Here is a 13,115-nt window from a genome sequence, read left to right as displayed (position 1 = left end):
AGCTTGTCCATTATCAGTGTGATCCTTAACTGCATTATGTAGAGATTTCCAACTGATTAAATTTAATAGTTGAGCCACCATTTCTTGAGTTTATCTTGCCAAGTCTCCCATGAAAGCCTAGAAACCTTCTAGCCTTCACTCCACCAATAGATGGTTTTTTTGGGACACAATTACCATCCTTAGACTTTTGAAGATCTGGTTCAATAACAACATTGCCACCATGCAAACCAATTGCACAGAGAACTTTTTCAACCTTTGTTATAGCATCTATTCTAGTTGATAATGGCTTCAGCTTCCATGCAAATCCTATATAGAGATAAACAAGCTTTTCAATTATCCTGCAAAGTGCATGAAGTGTACAAATATGGACATTCGCTAAAGGAATGTCCAAGACTGGTTTAAACTATGGATCCTTATTGTGCCTAGAGGGAGCTCTATTCCAATTGCTTGAGTTTAACTCTGCAGCTGGTGACATGCAATATAAGCAAGGAGATCTCGAGTTGGCTCCCTTTGATACATTATACATACATTTGAGTGTCTTTAGGTCACCAGCTATGTGCCACTCAATCCTGTAGTTCCCAAATCCTTCAACAAATAGCTCTTCTCCTGCTTGTTGCCTTTGAATAGCATTAGGTATTGATGTTTGATGAAAAACCCAATATAGTATATCAAAATTCTCAGTATCTACCTCAAATGCTCCTAGCCACCATATATTATATTCAGATTGAACACTAAATGATGTTGAGTGATTGCAATGACCTGACGAAAGTGCTCTATTCATCAAGGTGATAGAGATTCTCTGCAATTTTTTGCATTTCAGAATCTCATTTTCATCAAGTTTAATCACAAATCTAGCCACTCGCTGTGCCTTTGCTACTGACAAGTCATAAAATTTGATCATTAAGCATTGTAGGGTGGGCAAGTCAAGGAAAATATTGTTAAATTCATTGAATGTAACCTCCTTTTTCTTGCCCTTGAAGCTAGCCTTAATATGAAAAGGCTCACCTAGAATCCCCATCACTTTGTTATTAACTCTCTATCTGATAGTCCTAACCACAAATAGCTTCGGAAGTATGCAATTGCGTACCTATCCTTGCTTCATATTTGATTGTAAAAGCTGGAAAAGTTGCATATAAGCATCTCGACTGATACCAATACTATCCAATGTCTTCTGTACTAACTCAGAATCCAAAGAATGATCCTTTACAAATGACTCCAAGCATTATTTCTTTGCCTTTTTAAATTTCTTCTTCTCCAAAATATCCTTTGAAACTACTGAAGGAAGAAGATGATAATAAAAATGAGCTGCTTTTAAAGAATCTCTTTCACTTGCATTTGGTTGTAGAAGAGATCTAAGCAAAATTAACATCACAAATCAATGCAAGTAATTTAAATAAAGCCATATTTAAGATTTTTCAAGTGAAAAAAAATATACCTTGCTGCTTGGATTCTTTTACCACAGCCTCCTCCTCCTCGTTTGAGATTCTCAATATTTTTAAGAGCTCTTTGTCGATTTCGAAGGCCTAATAAAGTTTGCTTTCGTTGATACGATTTTCCAATGAATGAATTTTTTGTTGACAATCCTCTAGCTTTTGCAATAACTCTATATTGTGTTTCATCAAAAGATGATTCTCTAGTCCAAGGATATCCTTTTTTGCAACAAGGTTAAGTGTATAACCTAAAAATCCATTGTAGCCATCACTAATAAACCTCATTAATGATGAGCTATTATAGAAAGGAGGAGTGCTATTTCTGCTAGGATCTTTGGGATATAGCTTTCCATCTAACCAAAGATTAATATTCTTCTTTCCTTCAAACCTCAGTATATGTTTCATAGACTCTGTAACCGTGATAGATTTTGTTCTCTTTCTTATTGGTTCATACTCACTATCCAACTCAATATGAAGATGATAGAGAGGTCTTTTATGAGAGCTACAGAGATCATTGGATGATTGATCTGCAGCTGAGTTACACAGATCATTGGGTGATTGATCCATAGCTAAGGATATGATTAGAAGCAAGAACGAAAACAAAGAAGAGACTGCTAAGGAGGAGAAAAAAAGAAGAGAGAAACGATGGAGGGAGGCAATCGACTATCCACCAAAATTCAAATTGAATATTACTTTTCACTTTAATGAGGAGAGGTAAGATCTTCATTATGACAACCTTGCCAACTTTATGGCGACCTAGATTTCTAGGTTTGATGTGACCACGAGAATATCACGACAATGACTTATTAACAAATTTTGATATTTTAACTTATCAAAATATAAACCTTTTAAAAAATCTATAAAATGATTTTATTTCTTAAATTTTTTTCTCTCTCTAGGATCTCTTACAGGGCATTTTTGAGACCTCAAAACTCCCCTAATGTACCCCCTGACAAAACCAAGGCATGGAATCCACAAGGAGTAGGCCCAGCATAATCTGATAGAAGGTCCGAAGCTAGTCACTAACTGACTGCTCCAACATGACCAAACTAAAAAGAACTATCAAAGAGGTCGCCCTAAGTGGTGGTCTGAACTACCTACCCAACTAAGGACAACACAACCAGGAGCTCCTACTAAACGAGGACTCCTATAGCCTGATCAAGAAGTATTTTCTTTTCGCACATTTCTGCTTTTAGGTTTTTATTTTTCCCTACTCGTGCATGTAAAAAGGAGGGAGTTGAGCGTAGTGACCCAAGGAGAATAGGGCATCGGCCTCAGGTCCTGTCTCGGCACCCAAGAACCTACCAAGCCCTCGCAAGGCAACACTTAATCCTTTTCTGACACTCACTTTTATTTTAGCTCCAACCTTTTGTACTTTCTTCTTTTCCAACAAGACACCACCCCTAGGAAGACAAGGCATCGGCCCTGGGTCTGACTTGTCCCCATGAACCTGCCAGGCCTCCGCAAGGCGATGATCAACTGCTTATAAATTTTCCTTTCTTTTCTTTGCTATTTTTATAGGGATTAGAACCCCTTTTTACACACCTTTGTATATATTGATTTTCTTTTGAGATATTCAGGGTTTTTATCATCATCATTTTTCCTTTGGCAGGCTTCTCTAACTGCCTCACAACTTACAAGAACTCCTAGAATGGTTGCCTAGCAGGCTAGCAGAATAGGGTCACTAGAACTACCTTCTAAAACAGGTCTTTCGATGCTTGGCAATGTCTTTACAGGAGGTAACGACTACTCAAACCTCCCTCAGACATACCTAACCTAAACCTGGGACTTCATGCCTTGGACGCCGGTCCCCAACAAGAAAAGAAAATCCCCTACAAGCACACAGACAGATATAGCATAAAAACATGGTACTTGTAAAGGAGAAATATCACCTGGATAGGGCCACGAGAAGCTTCCACGCAACAAAGGCTTCTTCCAAGCTCTTCTTCAAACCTGGCTAGCACAGGACTAAAACAAGAAACCATTAACCACACATGTACTAATAAATAGATGACTGACCCTTTTGGCCTAATGAAATAAAACACTTCACTACAAAAACTGATCGGCCCTCTTGGCCTAATGAAATAAAACAGAATACCACCTACACATCCCTCCTTGAAATAGTACAGATATACAATAATAAGCACCTTTCCAAGGAGTAAAAATAGGCTCGCAGCCCTAAATTAAATGCATAAGATTATGACCCATCCCTCCTGCATATATAGCAAGAGGCGTGCACACAACATGTTGTCTAATCAACCTATGGGTCCCGGATAACAACGGTTGATCGGTCTCGGCTATTCTTCGCATCACCCATATCAACCATCGCCTACCATATATTGCATGCTCTGATAACATTCCCCACAAGCGATCGGGATCCAGTCTCATTATTGATAGCAATATCTAAACTAGGACCACAATTGAAGAAAATGTCTTCTTCATAAGCAAGATTTGCCAGTGAATCCACAAACTGATTCCAGTACCATGGAATCAGCTGAAGAGACACGCTCTCAAACTCCTCAAGTAGGGTCATAGCAGTTCGATGATACATACAAAGGATGGGATTCTGCACTGTGTACGTCCCATCTAGCTGATTCAGGATCAACTGGGAATCCCCTAGAATGAACTGACGGCTCCATCCCACCTTCTTCATTAAACTCAACAGGGATACTTATCAACATTTGTAAGTAGTGATGGCAGAAGACTTTGATCTCCCAAATAAAGGTTCCGTCCTCTTCCTCAATCACTTTATAACCTTTGCTCCACCAGATAAGTTTCCCATGATGGTATCTCTGCTCCATATATGGGTGCTCCAAATAAGGAATTAACAGCCCCATCAACCAGCTGTAAAGCTCTTTTGCAGGTCTCAAATCCCCAACATGGACCTGCAATGCATTTTTCCATATTAGCATACTTAGAAATAATAAGGTTTAATCTTATTAAGATTAACCTTATTTTTAAACTCTACTCCCTACAGATCAACTAGTAGAGCCGTAGACTTACTTTTTCCTATCCTGACAATCTTGTAGGGGCCATCCCATCTAGGTTCCAGCTTCCCCAGAAATAGCTCCCTACACGCATCATAGTACAGAACTGATTGCCCTTTTTTAAAGGTATACTTCTTTGCTTTAAGGTCATGCAAGTGCTTCATCCGACGTTTAGCTACCTCCTGGTGTAATAAGCTCTGTAATTTTAGTTCATCCAGGTGGGCTATGGTCGTGAAACGTTCAAAGAGTGAATCCTCATCTCCCGAGGAGTGGTTAATTGCAAACCGTATGGTTGGCAACTCAATTTCGAGGGGTAACACACACTCTTCCCCATAAACTAATTTAAACGGAATATGGCCGGTAGCTCGCTTGAACGTTGTATTGTATGCCCATACTGCCACATACAACTTCATGTCCCAGTCTCATTTCTTCTCAGAGATGATTTTAGACAAGATACCCACAAGCTACTTATTAGTACTTTTGACTTGCCCGTTGGCTTGAGGATTATAGGGGGTCATTTTATTGTGCTTGATTTGCCATAGTCAGACTTTTGCTCACTTTATTCAAAAAGTGGGTTCCACGGTCCGACACTAGTTCCTTCGGTGGACCGAAACGGCAGATAATATGCTCTAAAAGAAAACTTGTAGTCTCTGTTGCATTGTCTTGCCTCGTCGCTCGCGCTTCTGACCATTTTGTAAAATAATGAGTTGCTACTATAATGTACCTCTTCTGGGTAGTAGACGACAGGGTGATAGGACCCACAAAGTCAATGCCCCACTTCTCAAATGGAATGATAGCCATGATAGGCGTAAGTGGGCATTTCCTATTCTCTCTGCTGTCATGTCTTTGATAGGTATCACATCTCTTAACATACTCAAAGGAATCTTGGAAGATGAACGGCCACCAATATCCAGCTCTTAAAGCTTTTTGTACTGTCAACCGTCCCACGAAGTGCCCTCCACATGTAGAGTCATGGCACTCTTCCAAGATGAAAGGAACCTTGTCAGGCATCACACATCGGCGGTAGATATCATCAACACCCTGCCGATATAGTGTCCCTACAATCAAAGAAAACTTCAAAGCATGTTGTTTGATTTTTCTCTTTTTTTATTTTGATAAACCACTTCCAGTCTCTCTTGTTGATAGATAATGCGTAATAGCAGCATACCAAGATGGGATAGAAGCTGTATCAATTTTAAACATTTCCTCAATATCACTTCCTTCAGCCAAAGTCTCTTTCGGCCCCCCAAAATCCACAAGGCATTCCACAATACCCTGCAACCTCAGTGGCTTACTCTTAATCTCATAATCGAACTCCTGCAAAAAGTGATTAACCACTTTGCCAAACGATCAGGCGACTACAGCTTGTTCATAAGCAATCTAAACCCTTCCGCCTTCGTATAGAAAACTACCTTCTCATAGAGGATGTAGTGCCTGAATTTTTTAGTCGCAAAGACCATCGCAAGGTACAACTTCTCCATATAGGTGTAATTAATTTTTGAAATGCCCAATTTTCGATTAGCAAAAGCTATCGGATGATACCACTTTTCTTCCCAGATTTGGGCTCAACAGTCTGCTAATACTATGCATGGTGGCTGCTGAAAATATATAAAACGCCTCGCCTCTTTTAGGTGCTTTTGAAACTGGTGCTTTTACTAGCTCTTGTTTCACATCCTCGAAAGCTACCTTACAAGGGTCTCTCCATACAAATAGATAGCTAAAAGATAATAAGTTCATTAATGGCAACGTACTTTCTGTCAAGGCATTTATAAACCTCCGATAGTACCCTATCGATGACGACAGAAAGCTATTACCTCTTTCGGAGTGCGTGGTGGACTCATAGCGACTATAACCTTGATCTTTTCAGGGTCAGTTGCTATTCCTACTGAACTGACCACATGGCCTAGCAATAGCCCATAAGGCACTCCAAAAACACACTTCCATGGATTAAGAGCGATACAAAATTGTCTGCAGCGCTCAAAGCACTTTCTTAAGATAATCAACATCCTTTCCCTTACAGCGGCTACTCCCAAGTCATCAATAAATACTTTCAACTCATCTGGGGAGATGTCACCAAAGAGTCTTGTCTACTGTTCGTTGCCATGATCCAGGTGCATTACACAAACCAAAGGCCATCACATGATATGCAAAAGTACCAAAGACAGTAATAAACTTTGTTTTCAACTTGTCCTCTTCTGCAATTGCCATCTGGTTGTATCCTACAAAGCAATCCATAAACGAATATATTTCCCTACCCGCTAATTGATCCAAAATCTGGTCAATAAATGGCAACGGATAGTAATCCTTAACCGTCTGCTTATTCAGCTCTCTAAAATCTACACATAGTCGGATCTGGTTGTTTTTCTTCTTCTTGATAACAACTGGTGAACACCATTCTGTGTGTTGTACAAGGAAGATTAAACCAGCTTTCCTTAGCTTCTGTAACTCCTCAAACAGCCCGTCCCTCAATTCAAAAGGCATACACCTTACCTTCTGACACACATGACGACTGCCTTCTTTTATAGGAATAGTATGGACAGCCAGGCTAGGAGGAATGCCTCTCAGCTCATCATAACTCCAAGCAAAGATATCGCTGAATTCTTGAATCAAGGACACATAGTTCTCCCTTTCTGCTGAACTGAGCATGGAACCTAATTTAATTGGCCGCAAATCATTCGGCGTGCCAAAGTCTAACTCAATCACATCTGCGTCTCTTATCCTATCCGGCTCTATCGGCTCATTTAGAGTTATCTGATAAATATCCTCTATAGTGGATCCCTCTTTAGATTCATCACTGGATGATGTCTCACTACCAGATGGATCATCTGCTGTCTCTAATTCAGTAGAGGATAAAGGAGCTTTCTCACTCTGAGAAGACTCAGGGTAAGCATCGACTATTACTCGATTAGCACCTCTACCTAGAACCACTCGACCGGCGGGTATATCGACTTGACAGTCTGTTCGTAAGATCCAAGGCCTACCTAGCAAGACTCGATAGCTAGGACATCCTGCAAATCTTATCACCCTAAAGTCCAAGAAGCATTCTACACTTGCAACTGTAACATGAACTTTAGTAACACAACCTTTTGGTTGTCTTAGACTATCATCAGCCATTCTAAGAAGGGTGGAGCTATCTTTCGGATGCCTAGACCCAACCTCTCCATCAACTCTGAACTCATGATATTGACAGAGGATCCAGTGTCTACGATAGCATGCTCTACTAATATTCCATCCACATATGCTAGAACCCTAGGGCAATTCTTTTCAGCATGATCAAACCATTTCTACAATATACCCAATACGTAGGATCTTCTTGAATTCCTTGCGTACTCCTGGAGATAATTTAATCAACTGTAAGAGGTTTACATCCGGTTTGACTTCATAAAGAGAACTTGCTAAATCAAAATCATGATAGGTAGAAAAAGCTCTCTTTTCGCCCCAAACCATCCTTTCTTTTGGTCTCGGGACCAACTTTGGTGCTTCTTTCTTAGCTCTTGCATTCTTTCTTGGCACTTCCTCATCCTTCTTATTAGGATCGACTTTTCTATCAACAGGCCTTAGAGGTTCACCTTCCACACCAGGATTTAGGACTTGCGTCCCCTTATCCCCTTGCTTAGGGTTTTCTGCGACCGGTTTTGCATTATTTTTATCACCCTCTTTAGCCTTTTGGCCTCTTATCACGGCTCGTAGGTTAGAGGTTTCAACACCATTGATGCTGACCCGGGTTTTTTACAACCCGGATTATTACCACAAAATTTGGCCAAAGCCCCTATCAAGAGCTTACCATATCACTTTGGGTTTACTCTTCAAGCACTAGGTATGCTACATTGCTTCTCGATTATGATAACTCTAGCAAATGGGGGGAACAAGTTCTTAGGAGGCATGTCAATGTAAAGGGTAAAAGGGATGGTTATCTTAGTGAAGATGGAAATGGATTACACCTAGGAGTTGAGTGAGTGCATAGATTTTTCAAAGGACTAGCCTCCAACTACACATGGGCTCTGCCTACATCACTAAGATTTGGAATCTATCACCATCATTAGAGGACACCTCACCCTAGCACACAAGTCAATATCCACATCATGGTGTCTCTTGGATCTTGCACAAAAGCTTACAAGCATGGACCCCTTTTGTCACATGCTTATATGTATTTATATATATATGGGGGACTAAAGTCAAAGCAGCTTTTGGAAGCTGTTTTTTATAATCTCAATAATCCCAAGAAAAAGCGAATTTCAAGAAAATTTCCGCATTGCCTGATCGGTTTCGACCTGGTCTACAAAGTTGCAGAGAAAATTTTTTCAAATTCTTCACAGATTTGAAGTTACGAAGGCGCAGACTGCTGGCTACATGCAATTTGCTTCTCTCTTTTACCACACCAACTTTCCACTCTATCCTTCTTGTAAATATATTATAATAATGTCTTTTGGGCACCCACCTCTTGTAATCTAGCTCATTTTCTCTATTTTGGCTACCACCACCCTTGGCTTCTTGCATGATAACCAAGGTGGAGACTTGTCCCATCCACTATTCTCCATATTTTCAAAGATGCCATACATCATCTAGGATTATGTTAATCAAGAAGATTAGCTTAATATAATCTCTCATGGAGGCTATATAAAGAGCCCATGGAGAATGGAGGGGGAAGAGGGACAATGACAAGCCCATGAGAGCACTCTAGAATACCCTCATCTCTGTGAGGTAAGCTATGAGTAAGTTCTTTTATTATGTAGTATAATGGTAAGTTTCCTCTACCTCTTCTCCTCTTGTCTCCCTCTCCTCTCATCTCTCTCTCTCATATTCTAATATGGTGTCTAGTACATATATTCTCTCTTGTAAATTTGTATCTTGGTTCTCTTGATTCTCTTTGAGAAAAGGGATGTCCTAGCCCATCCTCCCTTTGGCTAGGTGGTGCCCCTCTTTAGTTCTCTTAGTGAGGATTGGAGGTTGGATGGGTAAGAGGCAACCCATTCATCATTTCAACCCTCAATAAGGCTAACTCCATTGCCTTGTGGCAACTCTTCTATAGTGGTCTTTCCCCTTTGCAATATTTGTCTTGGTCCATCATTTTGCTGCTGCAGGTTACTACCTTGCGCTCTATGATTAACTGGACCTGGCTGTTTACTCCCTTGTTGGAGGGAACTAATCTTACTCCAACAAGTAGTGGCTAAGTGGCCCGACTTTTCACAAATATCACACTTAACATTTGGACAGTTTCTAGGGAAATGTTGTCCGCCACACCATTTACAACTGAATCTTGAGGGTCCACCCTCTTCAGGGTGTCAACTCCCTATCAGATTCTACTGCTTCTTCAAGAAATTGACGTCAACAGCTATTTTTCGATATTGTTCAGAAATCATGTCGGTGTAATGCTTCATCATATCCTTAACTTCTCCAAGGACATTAGAGGCACTCGACTCATAACCTTGATCATCTATCCGTCATTCCATTGGCCTAACAATTTGATTGGGCATTGGTTGTTGACTCACAGGAACAACATTAGGGTTTGAAGCTTGGCCTCCAACATTTGGTGGAGCCAACTGACTAGCCATAGGCATAGTCACACTGGGAGGAGCTGGCAATAAAGGTACATTTTGAACCATGCTTCCTCTCCCATTAGGGTTATTCATAAGCATCCCTTGACTTCCATTTGTTAATGGTAAATTTCCTCCAGGTACTAAACCTACATTAAGATTTATTCGAGAGAAGTAGGCCGTTTGTAATCATGACTCTACTCCTTCTGCCCACGTAATGGCGGTGTCTATATCAGCCAAAGCCACACTACTCAATTGTACCTGAATATTGAAATCCAATCCATGCAAGAAGTATTGCAATTGGGCAGCCCGGCGGAATAGGAATGTAAGTTTGTAACTTACGAAATACTTCCTTAAGCTTCTTGGCATAGGCTTTCACATTCTCATGGGGGTCTTGACGTGTTACATTCAAAACACGCAACCATTATTGGCCACCTCTTTCAGGGGCATATTCTTCTCGGAAAGCTGCATAAAATTGATCAATTGTGGTTATGGTTCCAGTCTCTATGCTATGATACCATACCGCAGCCCTTCCTTTTAATGTCATGTTAAAGAACATCATAAGATGTCCCTCATCTTGGATGCGATAATTAAACATTAATCTTTGGAATTCACAAATGTGAAACTCCGCATCTTCTTCAGCTAACCCATTAAAAATGGGCAAAGGAACTCCTAAAGCTGGTAGATCCGGCGTCCCTATAGGAATTGCAATGGGTTGTGCCATGAGGACAATCGGATTGACAATAGGAGTTTGAACTGATGGGATCACACCCCCACTTGAAGTGGGTTGACTTGGTGGAAGAGAGGAAGAACTTGCGCTTCCTCCTGCACCTAAAGGACTATGTGCAGCAGTTGGGTTACTAAGACCACTGTCTTTTATACGTATCGGGCTACTCCTTTGAGGAGAATAACGACTTACAATCTCCAACCGCCGTCTAGCCCTCTCAGTATGTCCTGCTTTTTGTATTTTGGCTTGATGGTCCTTGTCAGAGGACATAAACCAACTTTCTTTTGGTCTCTAAAAACCCTAGATTCGAGAACCACCACTTGTTGGTAGCTCCCAGCAGACGCACCACTGATGGGACCTGAAATGGGGCATCACTGGCTATGGCACTAGTCTGATCTCATGCTCATAACAGACAAACACACCCTCACGGCCTCGCGGACCAGGAGCGTCTATCTACTACTAAAGGACTAAAGCCTAACCTATGCATTTATAGTTTTGTCGTTTTGTAGTTTTGTAGTTTTATAATTTTGTAGTCCAATGTTTCCCTTTCTATAAACTCCACAGAGGGAAAACCCATACCCATTGGCAATGCCACGATAATCACATACATGGAGGCAACCTCTCGGAAGAAACACCGTGGCCCCACTGCAGCTCTCCTACAACGTAAGGATTAGCCCCTTGATGCGCTCCTCAACATATAAAACAAACAAACAAACTCCAATCTTTCATTTTGAATCCAGGAGATATACCATGTTTCCTCACTAAATAATCCCACAAGAAACGTCTATCCTACAGCTTAGGATGCCTTACCCCACTCAACATGGGTCATTATCATTGAAAACAAGTGCCATGCATCCAGGTTTTCTTATTCCGATACCATAATCATCATGCACATGCAAAGTGAATGACTCTAAAGTGCTCAAACATCATTTTCAAATCAGCAACACGTTGTGCACAACCAGGATCTCAATGCTTATTCTTAATGCGTTGCGGCAATGAAAGGATAGCACCGAGACCACTTATTCTACTATCCTCTTAATTAAAATAACAAGAAACTCTATGACATAAAATGCATCAAAAAATCAGCAACAATCAGCTCGCAAATCACACTATTCAAACCCCCCAACCCCCTATGTTTAGGTATTGCTTCGTTGCATAGGTTTAGAGGTTCATTTTGTGATTTTTTAATGTATAGAAAGTGGTAAATCACTAACTTCAACAAAGAGATAGGGAAAACTGAGGCTAAACCTCATGCTCTGCCACTACCACACATCCACAAACAATTATTATATTTTTCCTTATTTTCCCAAGTCATATTTCTATTTGGATTTATTTATTAATAAAATAGGCCATTTTCTAGTTTTTTTAATCCCACTCACTTCAGCATGTTATTATTCAATTTATCTTCTATATTCCCCCCATGGGAACATATTTTTCCCACCCAAAGCGAAAAAACTACCATTTTACCACTCAAAACTCACTTTTTGGGCTTACAAGAATTAAATAAAGCATGTAAACCATTGCAAACTCAAAATTTTCTGATATACAACAATTATTCATAATGCAAATAGCACTCACACAAATTTTCATCCAATAAGAACATAATTATCATCATAAACTATCAAAAATCCTTCATTTTCTTCATAAAAATGCTCATATCGTGTTTTCTCGTAACCCGAGATGCCTTGAATAATTGCACAATCAGCAGACGGAGCCTCCATAGCTCTCAATCCAATGCTACACTTCATTCTTCAACATCTTCATCATCACTTTCCTCATTCTTCCTTCATTAAGATGGCATACATGAACATCCCATAGGGAAGAGAGAGAGAGAGAGAGAAGAGAGAAAGACTAGAACTGGTTCTCTTCATTCCCACAACCATTCCATGAGTGAAAACAAGTGATAAGACCAACAAAGGGAGATAAGATCAGGGGTATCATCTGTTGCATAGGTTCTTCACAGCTAGTCCAAGCATCCATCAAGATTAAGCGCAAATTTCGGCCGCCTACTGCCCACGTTTTTCCACGCCATGGTTCATCTTCTCTCTCCATGATTTGCATGAAATGTTACATAAAGTGTTGGGGGGGTCCAAAGCTCCCAAAGGGCACCACCCCTTTTGGCCAAACTTTGGTCCACCTTTTCATATCTTGACCGTTTGTTGGCCTCTTCCTCGTCTAGCATCCGATTCGAGCTCTGAAAAATCTTGGGCATCCGGCTTGACATCCCGCATTGACTGGCAACTCTTGACATCCTGCATGGCAGTCAAAAAATTTATCAAAAATCCACAAGTGTCGCTCAGGCGCCTTTTAAAAGTCGTCTTTCACTTGGTGCTTAAAATCGTCCTAGCTGGAACCGTCGCCTTCGATGTTAAATATTTTTTCCCTAAATTTCGTATTTTTTGGCAAATTTTAGGCACATCCCGGGCTCAAAACTCCG

This window comes from Lygodium microphyllum, chromosome 3 (genome assembly GCF_053477565.2).
Source record: "Lygodium microphyllum isolate KBCC chromosome 3, Lygodium_microphyllum_v1.1.10, whole genome shotgun sequence".
Taxonomy (NCBI): domain Eukaryota; kingdom Viridiplantae; phylum Streptophyta; class Polypodiopsida; order Schizaeales; family Lygodiaceae; genus Lygodium; species Lygodium microphyllum.
This window is presented reverse-complemented; position numbering follows the sequence as displayed.